Genomic DNA, 12093 nt, shown 5'->3' with positions numbered 1-12093 from the left:
CATCCCACCAGGTACAAATGTGGCCATCAATTGCCCTAATTCCAATATTATTCTCACTCATCTACACATTTGGTTAACAACTCACCAACAATCACAGCTTTCAGAAGTGGGAGGAAACTGGACCATCCTGGGAAAATCCTACACATTAGGATTAGGAGACCGGCATTTAACATGATCATGGCTGATCTATGCTGAGCTGGTCTCCCCTGTTCTGTGCCTCTATTCTTCGATATTCCAACAAATTATCCACCTTTTAAACACTTCTAATGAACTTCCATTACCCGTTGGGCAAGAGAATTCCAGAGATTCACCTGTCTCTATGAGAAGACATTTGGGAAGAAAAAGGCGGCATGATGGTAGAGTTGCTGCCTGACAACGCCTGAGACCTGATTTCCATCCTGACTACGAGTTTGTACGTTCTTCCCGTGTCCACGTGGGTTTTCTGTGGGTGCTCCATTCCCACACTCCAAAGATCTACAGGTTTCTAGGTTATTTGGCTTTGATAAAAATTGTAAATTGTCCCTAGTATGTAGGATAGTGCTAGTGTACAGGGATCCCTGGCCAGTGTGAACTCGGTGGGCTGAAAGGCCTGTTTCCATGCTATATCTCGAAAGTAAATTTACTAAAGTATGCAATTTTCTGACCCACAGCTTTACTTGACCATCCTCTTATTTTGTTGTGTTTTCCCAATGTTTGATTGGCAAAAACATCTCAACAACTACCCTATCAACCCCTCTTAGTACTTTCCAGGTTTGAATAAGGTAACTTTTCATTATTTTAATCTCCAGGGTATCCAGGCCCAAACTATTTAGTTTCTCTTGGTAGGACAAACCTTTCAGCCCAGGAATTAGCCTGAAGAATGTCCTTTAACTGTGTTCAATGTTACTTTATCTTTATTTTAGATAAAGGGATTACAACGCTACTTGATATTCCAGATGAGGTCATTACCAATACCCAGTACAATTGCAAAGAAACCTCCCTATTCTTGAACTCCGCCCCTTTGCAATGAGCACCAAATTGCCATTTGGCTTCTTACCTATGTAATGGATCTGCCTTCCAGCTTTTACTGATATTCAGTAGAACATTTAGATCCTTCTGTACTTTACTCACTTCCAGTCTCTCTTTATTTAGATAATAATCTATTTATAAAGGTGCTCACCCTCACACTTCCCCACATTAAACTCTATTTGCCATTATTTTGCCCACTAACTCAGTCACTCAAGGGGATAACAAACATACTCCACACAGGCAGCACTGCAAGGCAGAATTGAAACTAGATGGCTGGAGATGTTGGGTTGTGGCTCCACTAACTGAACCACTTTCTGCCCCAAAGTGGCAGGTTTCTGTGCTACAATTCTCTGACTTTCCTTCGCGTACAGGACTATTTAATGCATGTTGAATTAAACTTCAGAATAGCAACTACCTAGATCACTGTGGCTATTATTTAAAAAAGAGGGCTGGAACAACTCATAGATAGGGTTCATTGGGGCAAAGTCAGGGTGAATGCTTAGTCTGTTTCCCAGGTAGGGGAATCAAAAACTAGATGGCATAGGTTTAAGATGAGAGAGGAAATATTTAATAGGAACCTGATGAGAAACATTTTAAACACTGAGTGTGGTACATACATGGATCAAGCTCCCAGTGGTTGAAGCAGCTCCAATAACTGAATTTGAAAGGTACTAGGGTATGTACGTGGGTATGAAAGGCAGAGACTGTACAAGTCATATGTGGATAAATGGGACTGGCTTAGATGGACATCTTAGTCAGCATGGACAAGTGGGCCAAAGGACTATATGACTCTTAGAACATAGAACTGTAGAATAGTATAGAATAGTACAATACAGGAACACAAAGTCTGTGCTGAACATGATGCCAAGTTAATCTCATCTGCCTGCATGTGATCCAGATCCCTCCATAGCCTGCATATCCATGTCATAATTTAAAAAGCCTCTTAAACACTACTGTTGTGTATACTTTGACCACCACACCTGACAGTGCACTCCATGCACCCACCACTCTCTGTTTAACAAACCTGCCCAAACATCTTGTGTGAACATGTTTTCTCTGACCTTAAGGTCATGCCCTCTTGTTGTTAACACTTCCATCCAGGGGAAATAAGTTCTGAGTGTCTACTCTATCCATGCCTCTTGTAATATTAGTATCTAATCAGGTCTCCCCTAAACCTTTGACATATTAGAGCAAACAATCCAAGTTTGTCCAAACTTCCCTTACAGCTAATACCCTTTAATCTAGGCAGCATTCTGATAAACACTACATGGTAAAGTTTTTGCCGTTTTTGTTATTTCCATTGTCGTTATTATTTATCTGTTACATTGGAGTTTCACTTGGGCAGTGCGCCTGAAATTTTGTTGTATGTATTTACAATGGAAATAAACTGTATTGTTATTATTATTAAACCTCTTCTGTATCCTCTCCAAATCCTCTACATCCTTCTTGTAGTATGGCAATTGAAACTGCATACAATACTCCAAATGTGGTCTAATGGAAGTTTCATAAAGTTGTAACATGACGTCCTGATTCTTTTACATAAGGTCATAAAGAATAGGAGTAGAATTAGGCCATTTGGCCCATCAAGTCTACTCCGCCATTCAATCATGGCTGATCTATCTCTCCCTCCTAACCCATTCTCCTGCCTTTTACCCATAACCTCTGACACCTACGCAATGGACTCTTCTACCCAACCAATGAAGACTTACATATAAGCCTTATTTACCACTCTATCTACTGTGTTACCACATTCAAGACGTTATGGACTTGGTCCCCATGATCCCTCTATACATCATGTTTTTAGCGGTCTTGCCATTAACTATTTACTATCCCCTAGCATTTGGCATCCCAAAGTGCATCACCTCACACTTGCCCAGACTTAAACTCCATCTGCCATTTCACCAAAACACCATAAACAGCTTACACAGGTTACAGGTTGACAATCCACCATAGACAAGGAATGATATGTGGACCTGCACCTTTATATCTACAAAATAAAGCGTTTCTTAAAAATATCCATGTTACGTTGCTATTTGCAGTCGTTAATGCTGCATTTATAATGTATTCCTATTGTCTCCATCAGCTTTGTGAATTTGGAGTCTTTTTGTTCTGGGACTAATACTGCATTAATTTGAATAAGAAATTAAAAAAAAACAGAAAATACTTGAAGTTTCAGCAGACCAGTCAGCATCCGTGGAAGAGTAACAGCAAGCATTTTGGGATGAAACACAAGTTGGTTTATCTTGGTCCTTCCAAGTGACGAGGATTTCATTGGTTCAATGGTATTTTACTGTGCTATTTTCTCATCCAATTGCTACACACTAGGGTCAATTTACAGAGGCTAATTAACCTACAAACCCACATGCCTTTAGGATGTTTGAGGAAACCGGAGGAAACCCACACGGTCACCAGGAAAATGTGCAAACTCCACACAGCCAGCAGCCAAGTTCAGGATCGAACCCGGGTCTTTGGTATTGTGAGGCAGCAGCTCTACCAGCTGCACCACCGTGCCGCCCTAATAGTTTAAGCAAAATTGAAGGTTGGAGCTTAAGGTGTGTTGGATAAATCTGAGAATTAGGTTTGCATTAGAAGTGAGCTGGCATGGGGTATGAGTGGGAGGAAGAAAATGAATTGCATTTGCAAATCAATGGATCTCCCTTTGTCAAACATTTGACTTGAGCAATCGCCATGGAGAGAATTTTAATCAGCCAAGGGACTTTTTCATAAGCTGTATTGTAAGACATTTTCAAGTGGATGATGTATAATGTATAATAACCACGCTCTTGTTTTCATGTTAATTGGAACTGTACACTTAGTAAAGACAAGGAACAAATGAACATAAGAAAATATGTCAGGAAACATCAATGGTGCAGCTGAATACAAAGCGAATAATTTCCTGGCAATATCAAATATCCACAACCCGGTTGAAATATGTTAAGTAACAGGGTTCAATAATAACTGATATTCCTTTTTCCTTTTCTTGTGAAAGTGTGAAAAATACAGTTTTATTTTTGGTATATTGTTCAACAAATAATTCAGGGATTTACATTAATAATTTAGGAAACTTGGAACCAACCTATGTAATAATATGGAATTATATTTCAACAATAGCATTGTTTGCTAAGAGATTTGTTTTACAAACTAATTTCTCATACGTGTTCCTTTTCTCTCTCTCTCCCGACAGCAAGCAAGAGTTTGAATGATGATCATCTTTTGTTCCAAAGCACAAGACGTGTAAGACTCTTCTACTTAGATGATAATTTTATATAGACTTTACCTTGTCTTCCATTGAGTACGCTTTTGCATAATATTAAACTTTGGCTCGAATCCTCCTGCAGCAAACCTGCTGTTGTCTTTAGTTAATCATCACAAGTGAGACTTGCATGACTCTGACGAGAAAATACTGAACACGTTTTCCTCAATGGTGGACAATCTTCTTTCGCGACAGCCCGGCATCTGCTTGCTGAACCATCTCTTTGCATGTTTTCCCACTTTTCCCAGCTTACCTGCTGGTCACACATGCCAACAAGTACAGATGAGAACTACTTCAAAGAGAAAAACAAAAACCTTTCTGGATTAAAACCTTTACTATGTGAAGCAACTCCGTTTTTACTGCTCTCAATGAGGGCTGGCCATCGGAAACTGACCAACCTACAGGGGACGGCCCTCACTACCTACCAAACACAAAGGAAGAATTCCACATCCGTGTTGGGGAAGATTGAGGATGACAATATTTGTGGTATATGGACACATTGCCCTATGGAGGTACCAAGACAAGCCAATTTGTTTTCAAATAAAAATAGGCCAACAGTATCTGTAATCTACTTCCCAGTAGCATCATGAATGTATGAGACAATGTACACCCAAAAGCCCCCCCACTCCTTCCACAGCATTGACACCTGAATGGCCTGCAGCATACATCCGTTGTCCATTTTACTGCACCATTGAACTACAAGGGACAATGCGAAGTACATTCAAACACAGTATCCTTGCTCTCGTGTAAAAGCAACATCCAGTGATCCTGGGCTGCCATTGGGATAACAATAAATGACAAAGTGGCCCATCACCACGATCAACACCAGCTTTTCAAACCTCTTTGTTTTATCACAAATAAATTGGTACCTCAAGGGTATTTTATCAGCTGGTGATTCACGAACCTCTGCTCTCCTATCAAGTCACTCTGATGCCGTCTTATCTCGCTGCCAGACCAGGACAGATGAGACATCACAGCTCCACTGCTTGCATTTCGCAGTCCACTCAAAATGAGTGTGCTATTTTTTAATCATTGACGCATCCGCCAATGTAAACCATCCATATAAGTAATAAGAACTTCTGCAATCAAGCAAAGATTTAGAACAGACTTTTTGTAACAAGCTATTTGAATAATGGTGCTCTAGCCTGTATTTATTATGCATGCAGCTGCTGGTAATATGTTTTAGGAGAATATTAGGTTAAAGCCAAAGGCTACAATTGAACTGTGGAAGACTGAGGAGAAAGAAAGAACATCGAACAAGTGTCCTGATAGACTTCAGATTGTCATATGTATTTGTTATCATTTAAGCTGAACGCAGCTCTGGATTGTCATAGGGTCTTCCCCGCTTTGTTTAAATGAACCTCTTTCCTATTTGATTTTTAAAGAAAGGCTCTTCTGGTTTAGCAGCTTAAGTTCACTGTGTGTAGTGCAGAGGCTGTAGTTAGCAGCAGGGCACAACCTACAACAGCATTCATTCTCCTCTCCCTGTACTGTTGCTGTGCCGGCACATGTCACGCTAATCTCCATTTGTTTTGAGCTCTCATACAGTGCACGTTTGAGAGAGGAAAGAAATCAGGAGAAAAAGGGGGGAAGCATTTACGTTTACAGATAATCTGAGAAAGCGGTGAGGTAAATCAATGCAATCTATTTCAGAAGCAATAAACCTGTGCAACTCGGGTGTTTTTAGACATCTGCCTGAAAAGAATGCTACTGTTTGGACTCTTGTTTTTGTGGAAGATTTGACCAAATCTTCAAACAGAATCATGAGAGATGACATGTTCTAAAATTTCCCCAGTACTTTTCAAATGCATAAAAGTAACTTTAAAAATGAGCTAAAATTAGAACAATTTGTTTGTGGTTGGCTTTGTTAGTGCAGACTCGTTAGTGCAAGAGAGGTTGTATGATAAAGTTCCAGTGGAATTTTGATGTGAGCTGTTCTTAGTCGGTTCAGGGTCTTAATTGAACAGAAGGTTTCCGCCAATGCAGAGACATTCACATTTACTACTGATCTGAGATTCAAGGAAGTTTGGCTGGTGATAGGATTCACAGTCAAACTAATCTGCAGGCCAGATTTCATCAGGGAAAACAGAGGAGGTAGTTGGGGAAATTATCTCAATGTAAGGAAAATATAAGCTTGAAATTTGCAGAAGATTGTCAACTTTTATAAAGGACCGCAGAGAGAAGAAGGATTTCCAACACAATTGGCTCTTTCTCATATGTGTCATGAACAATGTCCCCAACATCTAGGAGTTCTTAATATCAACACTGGAGGTGCCAACTGAAGATAGATCGCCAACTGGGACATTGGCAAAGGTCTAACTGGGCTGAAGCCCATGCTTAGCAATTGAATCCAGTGTTTGTTTTTGTTCAAAAATTAAATGAACTAAATTGACCATATCAGAAGAAGCTGTGGAGCAATTGATGACACTCCTGTCAATTTATCAATAACACCTAAAAGGGCATTGAAGAATATTCCTCAGTGTCATGATGTATATAGGCATTTCCATTTGACAGTTTTTATAGGGCGTCTACGCAGAGGTGTGGATTATACATAAACATTTGTGTCCTTCAATAAGTTCACTGATTATTGGGAGGTGTTGTCCTTCTCCTGTCCTCCATTCCTTCCCCCACATCCCTGTTCACAATGGATTCTTCCATGGTACCAAAGCCAATGAAAAGCTCAATACATTGATTCTTCACATCACAGTATATTGATACACATCCTTTGAGTCGATGTACCTAATATTATGAAAGACTGTCTAACACCAGTATCTAGTGTTGTTGCATGTTCTCCAATGCAGGGATGGCCTTTCAATGTAGTGGTACTCAAAAGTGAGACATTTTTGTGTAGTGATTCACTTCTATCCGAGGTCCAGTATGGTGGTATTATCTATTGTCATGACAAAATTTCACTAATTCACATCAATGTACAAGTTTACTTTCTGATGTAGTGAGTCACAGATTAAATCAATAGCAATAGACAATAGACAATAGGTGCAGGAGTAGGCCATTTGGCCCTTCGAGCCAGCACCGCCATTCAATGAGATCATGACCCAGTCAGTACCCCGTTCCTGCCTTCTCCCCATATCCCCTGACTCCGCTATTTTTAAGAGCCCTATCTAGCTCCCTCTTGAAAGCATCCAGAGAACCTGCCTCCACCGCCGTCTGAGGCAGAGAATTCCACAGACTCGCCACTCTCTGTGAGAAAAAGTGTTTCCTTGTCTCCGTTCTAAATGGCTTACTCCTTATTCTTAAACTGTGGCCCCTGGTTCTGGACTCCCCCAACATCGGGAACATGTTTCCTGCCTCTAGCGTGTCCAAGCCCTTAACAATCTTACATGTTTCAATGAGATTCCCTCTCATCCTTCTAAACTCCAGAGTGTACAAGCCCAGCTGCTCCATTCATATCATGTTGTATCAAGACAAATATACACCATCTTATTTTTATGATAGCATTTCTTCTTTCCATCACCCACTCCCCCACGATTGAGTTTTTATCTTCTCAATAGTGAGTCAGTTAGTAATATTCTTCTTTCATATTGGTCAAGTTCTTGATTTTATTCGATTTCTGTTGTGCATAAAGTCTGACATGCATTTTTTGCATCTCGTTTATTAAGCAAAACTGTTCATTCTAATCCTCCGCTAGAATGCTATTCCATTAAAAAAATGAATACAATTTCAGGACCACACAGTGGTGCAACAGTAGAGCTGCTGCGTTACACCCAGGTTCGATCCTGACCATGGGTGCTATCTGTATGGAATTTGTATGTTTTCCCTGTGACTGCGTGGATTTTCTCTGGGTGCTCCAGTTTCCTCCCACGCTCCAAATATGTGCAGGTTTGTAGGCTAGTTGGTTTTGAATAAATTGTAAATTGTCCCTCGTGTGTAGGGTAATGCTAGTGTAGGCGTGATTGCTGGTCGGGGTGGACTCGGTGGGCCGAGGAGCCTGCTTTCACATTGTATCCCTAAACTAAAACAAAAAAACCCCTAAAATTACAGTATGATAAATAACGCAGCTCAAGTCTAATCATGCTAAAGAAATGTCCAATATCGATTGGTGTGGTCATCGGCTCTCCTTTAATTCACAAATTGAGGTGTGGATTTAGAGTCACAGAATCATACTGTGTGGAAACAGGCCCTTTGGTCCAACTTGCCCACTCTGACCAAGATGCCCCAGCTACACTAGTCCCACCTGCCCGCATTTGGCCCATATCCCTCTAAACCTCTTACGCATGTGCCTCTTCAGAAACATTGCTTTGATGTTTCACGCAGTTTGAGGGAGTGGGCTATCACATGAATATTATAGGGGACTGATTACTAATAGAAACTTGAAAATGCACACAGTATGGCGGCTCAGAAATATTTGGTCCCACAGTAGACATGCTCATCCAAAACAACATTGTATACGACCCAGCATCTAGCCCTACACGTGTAGCTAATTGTATAATACCCTGTGAAATGACCCAGCAAATGAGTGTAGGAGAAATTATGGAAAAGCAATATATGTTAGTCTTTGTAGCAAAGCCCGTATCCTGAAAAATATACACGTAAAATTAAAATCATTAAGACCGGACAGCAAATGATATGCATAATATTTAATTTAGTTTAGCTTAGTGATACAGCATGGAAACAAGCCCTTCTGCCCACCAAGCCCACGCCGATCAGTGATCACCCATTCACTAATTCTATCCTACACACTAGGGGCAATTTACAGAAGCCAATTAACCTATAAAACCTCACGTTTTGGGAATGTGGGAGGAAAATGGATCACTCAGAGAAAACCCACATGGTCACAGGGAGAATGAGCAAACTCCATACAGACAGCATCCACGGGTGTATGGAACCCAGGTCTCTGGTTTCATAAGTCATCAACTCTACCGCTGCGCCACTGTGCCGTCCCTTTAGTTAGCTGTAACCATTAGGTATCTCATCTAACCTCGTGATGAACATTCATTTTCAAGATATTTTCGGACACAGCTTTTCAGCAGTTGCCATCTTGACCATGTTAGAACAATTGTGCAAAATAAAAATAGGTATCGCCGTGTGTTCCTTACTGAGTTCCTGAGAAATACTGAGAGATCAGTTTCTGAGAGATACTTTGCTGTAAAAGGTTTTTCTCAGAGAGAGAAGAACAGATAGAAAATACAATTGTGCATTCATATTGTGACTTTTACAAACTTAAAATGTCGCAGAGTGTTTTACAGTCAAATATCATTTGAAGTAAAGACATGTCATGTAGGAAAACATAACAGCCAGTTTGGGCAGCTTACAACCCAGTGAAATTGATGGTGATTTTTCCAATTTCAAGTAACCCATGCTTTCCCTCACACTGCCCCTCCTCCATCCTAGTCATCCTGCCAGTTCCATTGTTCGCAAACATATATCCCTTCGTTATCACCTCTACCACAGCCGACAATGGACAATTGTGGGCTCCACCTTTCCTTGGTCATCGGTGCCAGCTCTGATTTGTTCTGTATTTTTTCATACCTCTAGTTTCTCTCTCCCCTGACTCTCAGTCAGAAGAAGGCTTTCGAAACGAAACGTCACCAATTCCTTTTCTCCAGAGATGCTGTCATACTCGTTATATTACTCCAGCTTTTTTGTCTATCTGCAATGTAAAGCACCTTTCGCTGTTTAGATAGGGGTTCAATGTATTCCTGATGCATGGGCTCATGGTACTAAAACCATCATAAGTTCATAGGTTCTAGGGGCAGATTTAGGCTATTCGGCCCATCAAGTCTACTCCACCATTCAATCATGGCTGATCATTCTTTCCCTCTCAACCACATTCTCTTACCTTCTCCTCATAACCACTGACTCCCATACCAATCAAGAATCGTTCATTCTCCAACTTAAAAATATCCATTGGCGTAACCTCCACATGTGTCTGTGGCCATGAATTCCACAGATTCACCACATTCTGGCAAAAAGAAAATCCTCTTCATCTCCTTTCACAAATACTCTTTTGCCATTTCAAGCATTCACAGGGCAGAGGTTCTTGGGATTCAATTGGAAATTCTGCATTTTATTCAATAAGGCCATGAGAACATTTTAGAATTCCGCCACCATCACCCAATTTCCAGCATGTTTACATGTCTTACTGTCCTGCTGCAAGCAAGAATTTCATTGTTCCGTTTTCAGACATAGGACCATAAAACACTCTTGATTCTCTTGACCTAAAGGGGCTGCTTTATGGAAAACAAAGATGTACACCATTTGAATTGAGGGCAGTGAAGGGTACCACATTGTCCTCTTAATGCTGCTGAGCAACAGGATCCCACAGATGGACTGACTATCAGCGAGACAGACTTTGGTCATGAGTAAGTTGGAAGGGTTGGGCAGACTAGGAGTTCAGGAGGATAAGGGGTGATCTTATAGAGGTGTACAAAATCATGAGAGGAATAGATCGGGTAGACGCACAGAGTCTCTTGCCCAGAGTAGGAGATTCAAGAACAAGAAGACATAGGGTTAATGTGTGTGGAACGGTTTAATAGGAACCCGACGGGTAACCTTTTCGAACAAAGGGTGGTAGGTGTATGGAACAAGCTGCCGGAGGTAGTTGAAGCAGGTACTATTGCAGCATTTAAGAAACATTTAGACAGGTACATGGACAGGACAGGTTAAGAGGGATATGGGCTAAATTCAGGTAGATGGGACATGTTGGTCGGTGTGGGCATGTTGGGCTGAAGGACCTGTTTCCACTCTGCAAGACTCTCTGAGATCAAAGTTCAAGATAATTGGTGTTTGTCGTCTCTGAGTCATGTGACTTACAGCTGATAGCATTTCCATGGGAATGTCATCATATTATTCTGCACAGCTTATTCTCCAGTATGCTAAGGACTGAGTCTCGCTGTTAAGCTTTATGTTTTGTTTATCGCTGCGGTGGGGTCATTTTCACTTTGATTACGAGCAGACGCGACTCCTCAGTCCCTGCCACCTCACAACTTAGCCCTTGCTGTGCCACTCCACCTGATCTTGGTAGCCCGAGCTTCTGGTGTCCAAAAATAATGTCCGGATGAAAATCAGTCACTTCTTTCGTTCGATTAGGCCTGCACCGTTGCTGCCACCATTTACTGAGAGGGAAATTATTCCAATTATGAGACAAGATATCAGGAAACGTCTGATTTCACCAAGAAAGGCGAAACAGCATTCTCAATGTGAAGAGAATTGACTTCAAAAGGAAAGATCGTGTAAGAAGCAATCTTACCTTATAACTAAGAAAAACTCTATGCATGAATCTTTTTTTATAGAATTTTGCTCTGTAGTAATATATTAAGGAATTTTAACTGAATAATAACATACTGTGAAGGAGCCTTTCCTCAGTTCCTCAGTAGATTGTACATAGTGTAGATGCAGACCAGGATACAAAGTGTTATGTATATATGTGTATATAAAGACCACTCAAATGCATGCTTTAGTTATGCAATGGCTGGAGGGAGGTTTCTCACCTACATGGGAGGAGTAGGGCGATTAAAAGAGTGCATTTAGATATTCACTAACTAAGCCATGAGAGAGACAAAAGTGGTGACAAAAGTTGATTGTGTGTTTTGGATAATGCTATGTGACGGGGATTTCCGTGAAGAAGATGTAAAGGAGAAAAAATTTCAAACACACGGATCGAAGTGGGTTTCTTCTGTTTTGGAAGCAGTTTTGCAGATGATTTGTACAAATGTACTGTGATCGCACCAGATGGGTTTGGGATAAGATTGGGGTCCAAATCTGGAACTCTGTTTGTGTCAGTAGCAATGCTTCTCTGTGATCATAGAACGATGGTGGTTGAATAAATAAACTTGAATAACCATACAACACCCTGCCTCGACTCTTGTTAATGT

At 40.9% G+C, this 12093-nt stretch overlaps 1 protein-coding gene across 1 annotated transcript in view; it reads left to right on the top strand.

The window, feature by feature from the left end:
• LOC129707262 (transcription factor MafB-like) overlaps positions 1 to 10912 on the top strand; it is a 392235-nt gene extending 381323 nt beyond the window's left edge. The window contains exon 4 of the mRNA XM_055652173.1: positions 4193 to 10912. The gene's annotated coding sequence lies outside the window, so the exon portion shown is untranslated. The remainder of the gene's footprint in view (positions 1 to 4192) is intronic.
• Positions 10913 to 12093: the final 1181 nt, after the last annotated feature.

The sequence above is a fragment of the Leucoraja erinacea genome, chromosome 21, assembly GCF_028641065.1.
Source record: "Leucoraja erinacea ecotype New England chromosome 21, Leri_hhj_1, whole genome shotgun sequence".
Classification (NCBI taxonomy): Eukaryota; Metazoa; Chordata; class Chondrichthyes; order Rajiformes; family Rajidae; genus Leucoraja; species Leucoraja erinaceus.
Note: the sequence above shows the minus strand (reverse complement) of the source record. Positions and strands in the feature narration are given on the sequence as shown.